Source organism: Alexandromys fortis, unplaced genomic scaffold (assembly GCF_014885135.2).
Source record: "Alexandromys fortis isolate MF-2015 unplaced genomic scaffold, M_Fortis_MF-2015_v1.1 scaffold_2_26212498_36691700, whole genome shotgun sequence".
Taxonomy (NCBI): domain Eukaryota; kingdom Metazoa; phylum Chordata; class Mammalia; order Rodentia; family Cricetidae; genus Alexandromys; species Alexandromys fortis.
The window spans coordinates 7,585,433-7,594,148 of record NW_026067931.1 but is presented as its reverse complement, the minus strand read 5'-3'; the positions used below and the strand labels follow the sequence as shown (position 1 = coordinate 7,594,148).

At 36.4% G+C, this 8,716-nt stretch overlaps 1 long non-coding RNA gene across 1 annotated transcript in view; it reads right to left on the bottom strand.

The window, feature by feature from the left end:
- Positions 1 to 1,290: 1,290 nt before the first annotated feature.
- The window catches only part of LOC126503661 (uncharacterized), a 43,684-nt gene continuing 36,258 nt past the window's right edge, over positions 1,291 to 8,716 (bottom strand). The window contains exon 3 of the long non-coding RNA XR_007592355.1: positions 1,291 to 1,609. This is a non-coding gene — a long non-coding RNA (uncharacterized lncRNA). The remainder of the gene's footprint in view (positions 1,610 to 8,716) is intronic.

Sequence of the window (8,716 nt, the reverse complement as noted above, 5' to 3'; positions counted from 1 at the left end):
AAGAACTTTGGGTTACTGTCCAGGCAGTGAGATGTCTCTGTCAATTCTAGAATTTTGGAAGTTGCTGGCAATGCATTTCCTGTTTACTTAGGTAATATTATATCCTTCTGGAAACTTTGATGAAGTTGAAGAGTAGATAGTAATAATATAATTTTCATTAGTCATGATAAAAGATAAAATAGATATAAATATTGTAACTGTAATTCTTGCTTGATACCTGTTTTGCTGTTTGTAATTTTTCTATGTTAAAGTTAAAACTTTCCGTTTTTATTTAAAAAGAAAGGGGGGGTGATGTGGGATTTTCCTCTGAATGCTGTGATTACCATTAATGAATAAAGAAACTGCCTTGGCCTGCTGATAGTGCAGAACTTAGGTAGAGAAAACTAAACTAAATGCTGGGGGGAGGAGGCAGAGTCAGAGAGAGAAACCATGTAGCCCCATCAGAGAGAGATGCTGGACAAAACTTTACCTGATACGCCATAATCATGTGGGGAAACACAGATTAATGGAGATAGGTTAAATTAAGATGTAAGAGTTAGCCAATAAGAATCTAGAACTAATGGGCCAAGCAGTGATTTAAATAATATAGTTTCTGTGAGATTATTTCAGGGCTGAGCAGCTGGGAACCAACAAGTGTCCTTCCTTACAAAGTGGACTTACTTACAACATGTGTGTGTGTGCATGCATCCATAGGCATATGCATTCAGGTGCATGTGTATTTCTACTATGTTCTTGAATACAAAGGAATTAGCAATAGGGATAAATCTAACATATTCTTAAGAAGAAGAAAGTTGAGCTAGATAAGGAGTTGGTAAGCTATTAGAAGTAATGAATTAAATTTAATTAGAATAAAAATGTGATTTCCAGGTGGAGGTGATGGCCTGTGTCCCCTGAGAAGACAAGGTTGGAGACAGACCTTTGGATTTAACAATAATAGAGGTCAAGAACAAAACAGAACAAGGCCTACCTATATTGTAAGATCTTGATTCTATTTCAATTAAGAGAAATCATATTAATATAATAACTTTTTTTTATTGAGAAAAGGAAAAGAAAAAAAAGTTTCCATTTCCTCCCAGCCTCCCATTTCCCTCCCCCTCCTCCCACCCTTCTCCTTTCCCCCTCTCCCCACTCCTCTCCCCCTCCCTCTACAATCCAAAGAGCAGTCAGGGTTCCCTGCCCTGTGGAAAGTCCAAGGTCCTCCACCCTCCGTCCATGTCNCCCCTCCTCCCCCCCTTCTCCTCCTTCCCCCACTCCTTTCCCCCTCTCCCCACTCCTCTCCCCCTCCCTCTACAATCCAAAGAGCAGTCAGGGTTCCCTGCCCTGTGGAAAGTCCAAGGTCCTCCACCCTCCGTCCATGTCTTGGAAGGTGAACATCCAAACTGGCTAGGCTCCCACCAAGCCGGAACATGAAGTAGGATCAAAACCCCGTGCCGTTGTCCTTGGCTTCCCAGCAGCCCTCATTGTTCGCCATGATCAGAGAATCCAGTTTTATCCCATGCTTTTCAGTCACAGTCCAGCTGGCCTTGGTGAGCTCCCAATAGATCAGCCAAATTGTCTCAGTGGGTGGGTACACCCCTCGTGGTCCTTAATATTGCAGTGTTGCTAAATCCTAAGAGAGAAGAAAAATAAATTAATTTAAATATGCAAGTTATTTTAAAGCATATTGCTGTTCTTAGCTTGAGAACATTAAAATATCAGCAAGCATAATCAAGAGATCTGGTGCAAGGGTCCTGACTTGTTTGTCATGTGCCTTTCCATACCTCCTTAAGGAAAGGAGCATCCCCTTTCATTGAACTACAGCTATTTTATCCAATTGAGAACTAAATCTCTGATCTGCTCCAAATGGAAGTCCTCAATGTGCTATACTCTCTCTGTCTCTCTGTTTCTGTCTCTCTGTCTCTGTCTCTGTCTCTGTCTCTCTCTCTCTCTCTCTCACACACACACACACACACACAACTGATATATAAAGAGATGAAAATAAAGTCCAGTTGCTGTATTGTTGCATGCTTTTTAAACTCAGTGTATAGTTCAAATCTGTTCTCAGTGTAAAATAAATAAAAAGTAGCTGGACCTCCAACTCTCAAGGTTTAGCATCTGTGATCATCATGCATTCACCAGCTAATACTTTCTACTGTGAAGGTCACTGCTGCTCACTGTTGACGAAGTGACTGCCTTATGGTGTTTACTGTGGCAAAGATAATACAAAGGCAGATTATAATAAAGAGCTGACTTTCAAAATGCAGCTTGAATGCAGATGCTCAAATGATACAAATGCCCTTTCTAATTTGTACATTTCAAATGCAGTACATTTGGATTCTCAGTGGTCACATCTGAAGTACCTTAATAAACTAGTACTAATAGTAATTGCTATTCCATATGACTATATTTGGTATATTGTGACAAACAAAATGACATAGTTCACTCTAGAAAAACATATTTGTGGTATTTGAAATGAAAATAAAATTAGAATTTACCTGTATTAAAATAGATTACCTAGTAGGATTAGTACTTTTCTTAAAAATTAAAACAGCATATTAATTTAATATATAAGTAAGCTGACTTAGTTCTCCTTAAACTTATTTCCAAAATTATTTGAGATTATATATATTTGGTGTTAAAATAATGCTTTTTAATATCAAAGAAGTAGAGTAATGAGCAATGAGAGAAAGATCAATTACTGAGATGGCTGAGTGAAAAACGCAGATAAAGGTACAGTGAATTATACTATATTGAAATTTATAGCACGCTTTAAGAGATGTGTTTAATGAAAATTATGAAACTCCATCATCAATTTGAAAATTTTATTTCTGTGTGAGTGTTGCCCATATCCTCCTGGCTTTTGATGGAAGGAGATTTTGGCTGGCTGCAATAGCTACTTTTACACAAAACAAAAATCTAGGTAGTGAGATAATCAGAGATAGTTAAAGCAAGCAAAGAAATTATATTCATCTCAATTACGAAGCTTTGTGGAGAAAAAAACAAACCTGCTAGGAAAAATACGTAACTGAGAAAAAATTACTTTCACACTTGGTGAGCAAATAAGAGTGCCAAGTGCTGCAAGTGTTAAATTGAGTACAACCCTGTCCCTGACCCCTAGAAGGCCCATCATTTTACAAGCAGATACCAGATTCTATTACACAGACTTCACTACTTGTCAAAACAAATTAAAACTCTCTGCCTTTAATCTGGGAATCCAGTAACAGACTCAAATATTAGCTGCCATTCCTTTAAGGACAGAGTACTCTTGGAATAACTCTTTGCACAGGTAGTATTTTAGCTGCTCTTTGAAGACAAGGTAGATCACCTAAATAAACAGAAGATCATTAAATAATGGCATTTTAGCAAAGACAAAAAGTGCTGTTATGTCACCCGTCAGAATCCTAGGAAGATAGACAGCACTCAAACGGCAGGACGGAAGGAACATGCAGAGGAAGACGTCAAACTGAAAAGTAGCTGTAGCCATGGGGAAGAGCCATCTGATAGTTACTGTGTGTTTTTTATGGAGTAATGTAACTCATGATATTTTGCTCAGTCTGTCCTCTCCCTATATTCCTTCTCCTGCAAGTAATACTCTTTGCCCTGATCTTATCAGAATTAAGAAGGACAAGTGCCAACTTATTAAGTCCATGAAATTCAACCTCACATGATGTAGAGCCAATGGAGAAAAGAAAGGAAAGATTTGCCAGGGCAAAGACAGACTAGCTAACACAGCCATCATCTTTATGGCCTGAAGTCAACAAAATCCTCCAATATCAGAATGAACAGTTTGCATTGTTACTGCAGGATCTCTCACAATGATCCTCGTTCACACAGTAAAGAGTTGGAGGCATTAAAAACCTGACTAACTCGCACTTCAAACCATAATGACTAAGTGGGAGAAATCAGATATGAAATTCTGCCGAATCTCTGCTCTGTGAACTATACATTCTGCCTTCTTTTCAGTGAAGGCGTGAAATCTGGAAGTCACTGAGATGTGACTTCTTGTCTGTATATTACTGAGATTTATATTTCACTGAAAAAAAATGGAAGAGAGAAGAAATTCTGGCTCCCTTAATCTGTATGAGTTCAGATGTGTGTTAAGTTACCAAAGACAGCATCAAGCTACTTCAAAAAGAAGGTCAAGGTATTTCAGGGTAGGATGAATATAAGCAAATAAATAAGGGCTAAAGAAAAACACAAGGAGTGAGAGAAGGAAAAAGGAGGTTAAAAGGAAGGACCAAAGGAGGGAAGCAGATGGACAAAAAAAGAGAGTGAAGGGAGTGGCAGAAAATGGAAACAAAACCCCTACAACCACACAACCAGCAAACTCCACTGATGCAGTAAGTGTCAATGTGGAGTTTTGCTCCTCTGCTCTATACCAAATACTCTGTCTTCATCCTCTTCTTTCTTTCCCAGTGTTTTAACTTCCACACGGTGTAATATTTACATATGATAGGAATATACCAGATAAATCTTGTTACTAATTTCTACTTAAATAAGTGATAAAGTTTTGGAGGAAGCTGCTAATTTGTCCCAGCCACCCAGAACCAAAATTATCACACAGAAATTATAGTAATTTAAACACTGCTTGGCCCATTAGCTCTAGCTTCTTATTAGCTAACTCTTATATTAATTTAACCTATTTCTATTAATCTGTATATCACCATGTGGTAGTGACTTACCGGCAAAGATTCTGCATGTCTGACTCTGGCGGCTCCATGGTATCTCTCTGACTCTGCCTTCTTCCTCCCAGCATTCTGTTTAGTTTTCCCCCACCTAGCTCTGTTCTCCTACAGCTCTGCTATAGGCCCAAAGCAGTTCCTTTACTAACCAATGAAAGCAACACATAGACTGAAGGAACTCCTACACCAATAAAGGGTGAAAATATGTGTGGATTTACAAAGAAGAAGTAGATTCACCTGTTTCATAAAGCTTTTATTTCTTTCTTTAGGAATGCTGCAAGCAGCACATGTAAGATGAGGAAATTGGCAAGTTGGGGGCTCTAGGTGGCACTGGTCCCTCCCATCAGTGGTTTGGGAGTAGTTTATGTAGCCCAAATGTGACAGAAAAGCCAGGCCGTCCCTTTGGGGTCTCTGTGTTTTCCAATCTTAAGAAGATTTGAAACCTTAACTGTTGTCTTGTGTCTTTCTTTTTTTTTTTTTACAGATTTATTTATAACAATCATATTCTTATATTTTATATTTGACTTTCTAGGGTACTTGGAAAACAAAGATGCCTTTGATAATATTCACATTTTTCCTTTTGACTTTCAAGTGTTCTTGTACTTTGGCCTAATTTATTTCCAGGAAATCTTACATGCTTCCTTTAGCTTACCCATGTGGTTCCCATGATTTCTGTCTTTCATTAACATTTTTTGCACCTATGTAAGTTTTAAGCTTTAGAAAGCAACATTAACCCTTATTAATTAAGCAGTCCTATCAACTCTTTTACTTTCATTGAAAGAATGAATAGCTTTGATAAGTATTTGTTGAAGATTGGAGCAATCAAATAAAGTGCATAAAATAATACCACTAACAGAACTTTCTAAGGCAGGCTACGTTTCACCAGGTACTTTAGAGCTTCCTGTTGATACTGTTTTTAAATCAACAACCAATATTTTGAACCAGTGGCCTTGATTGCTCTACCACTAACTTGTTAGGAGGGGAGCATGGGTATGTAGTATTTACTGGTTCCCAGGATATAAATATATACCCCATTTCTACTGTCAAGAACAAATATAATATTTGGAAACACAATACAAGGAAGAACATTCAGAATTGACTTTCACAACCCATTATGAGCCATTTCTTCCACACAACCAAAAATAAACTTGGGGAAAAAATTCATGAGTTATGTAAGCTTCCCAGAAGTTAAAAGGCAAAGCAGCCTCTTGGATCCATGTATCTCATTCTCAGATAAATTTTATTGACAAATAATCTGTGATTCAAAGGTATGATTGCATCTGGCACTAGTCTTTCTGGTGCCAAAGGGTCACAATAGTTTCAGCCCCTGGCATAACACTCTGATGCCCAGCTGCATCATGTCCGCATTGGGAGACCCAGCACTTTCTTCCAATAAGTCATGTGGCAAAATTAAACGGATTGCTGTCGTTGGGCCATAGACCTTTCCTGTTCCAGTGTTATGAACTAATTTCTGACTCAGGTGTTGTTTCACTTATTCCTCATACTCATCCTACAGGACACATCATCCATATGTTCGTAACAGTTTGAGCTTTAAAATTTTTTCCCTCTGCAAAGGTATATAAATTAGGATCTCAGAATATTTAAGACAGAATGACCCTTAAGCACCCTTAAGTCAAATCCCATAATTTAACATAATAATTAATATGATTCCCTGCTCTAGTTCCTGGGGACTCTTCTGAATACTCTGCAATTGCAATATAAAACTTTCATCGGCCATGACCAGAAACATTAACACTATAGGATATGATAGTCTCTAATGATATAATTCCATTGATTAAATTAGTATTACCATTTTATTGATGTTTTCTGGTTATTTTTATTTCTTCTTTTAATCTTTATTATAATTATGTTTTCTCTATATTTTCCTACAATGTTCTTTATATTTTGCTATTCCATATTTTGAAACAAGTCTATAATTTAGTCTAATCCTATTTTGCCTAACCATTCTGTTGATATGATAATTATATATTTTATGTTCATTATTTTATAAAGTTAACATGATGTGATAAAAAATCTGTTCATATTCATTCATATTTTCCTATAATGAGTTTCTAGAATTTGGCTTGAGGAACAAGTCACAGGGAAATGAATATCTTTTCAGATAATGGCCAAACTAAGGTTCTATGTTCTTTAGGATGCTTTGATTTGCAGAAGAACGGATTTTTATTTAGTATTAGGTACATAGTATCAGAAGCTTTATTTTGATAGAGGTTCTCTATTTGTCGAATATCTGAATATTTTAATCTTGTTTGTCATTGAGGAGGTACATAGATGTCAAATTATCCTAATCTGGGAGAAGTTAACTAACTAATTAACATATTTATTATTGTTTTATTTCCTTGTCTTTCTATCTCTTTGTTAGCATTGTGCGAATGCCTAGACATGAAAGATCTGAGTGGATTTAGAATCTCTATAAATTTTGTCACTTAAGAAATTGATTTAAGGAGAAAGAGGATTATTCTAAGTAATAGCACTTTTGGGCAGTGATGGAAACTTTAGATTATGGGGCACAGTAGAAGAAATTAAGCTATTGGGGTCTTGCCTTTAAAGAAGCTAGTACACCCCAAACACCTTTTCTCTTTTTACTTCCTGACCATCTGGTAAATTGGCCTATTCCACCATTCAACTACTGCTGGACATACCAGGACACATGCCTGAAGCAAAAAAAGCTAAGTGAACACATCCTAAAAACTTACATAAACACTAGCCCAAATTAATCCTCCCAAGATCGAAAGCTGAGAGATATATTCACATTAAAAAGTAAAACTAATAGAGTTGAATGTTAGCCTAAAGGTAACACTGTAACTAGTAAATTAGCCCCATTGTTAAAACACCTTTGGAATCCATGCGCAAGTGAAAGGACACAATCCCTACCTGCTTTATTACTATCTATTTATTCTGCCACAGGTAAAATACTCTGGTCACCATTTGTGAGGAACCACAGCACTGATGGTTCTTTTTGTCTCAGCCTCAAACTAGCATTTCTGGACACATTCTTCTAACAAGCAAACTTCCCTCCATTGTTAATTTTCTCTCATTTGACACCGATGACATCGTCGCTCAATGCAAATAGTGCTTGCTAATGAGTATTGAAGTATGTGTTTAATAGCAGCACTACATACTCCAGAGGGATGCGAAGGTCAAGGGGCTTGAGAAGACGTTCCTCTGAGAACTGTAAGGTAAATAGACTTGAAAGACACAGGAGATGGTAATAATAGTTATCAGCTACTGAGGTCTGCGGGACGCTGGACAGAAAGTCAAGTGGATTTGCATGTCTTGCATATAATATTTTCAATAACCAAACGAGGGACATGTTCTATTTCCATTTCATAAAATGAGAGAGGAAGTTCAGAGAAGTCAAGTGGTGTCTCCAAGTTCAAGTAGCTAGAAAGGATTAAAGCCACGTAGTGCTGCGTTGGGACCCACAGAATATTGGCACATTCTCCTTCTCTGAAGAACTGATCTACATTGTGCTATGCATATTAAAATGCATTCCTTTCCTAAATTATATGCCATTTTCAGACAAAATTCCCATAACCATAAAAATAAAAATAATTTAAAATGTCATTCAAAAATATAAATTTCTCCTTAAAAACTATAAAGCTTTTACAAATTTGCTTTTAAAGATGATTGACTTTGATTTCTCTGAAATTTTTGTACAGGTAAAATTATTGTAAAATCATTTTTAAATACAATATTTCTCTAAGTATAAATTCTATTCATTACATAAATCACTATAAATATTTTGTAATTATTATATTAAGCATTTCTTAATACTTTCCTGGGCATATTTGTGATTGTTAAAGGTAACATAAATAATGAAAATATATTATGCTACTCTTGCTCACTTCCGATAATACCTCCACAATGCATTTACATTCTGAATTGTTCATATTTAAATTTATTATACTTTCTATTTCCAAGCAGATCTTGAAAGATACAGATGCGATTTTACAGTCGCTGCTTCTTCTCTGCATGCTAGTATGAATTTTATATACTAAAAAACTTAGCACATGCTAACTGATAAAATTTAG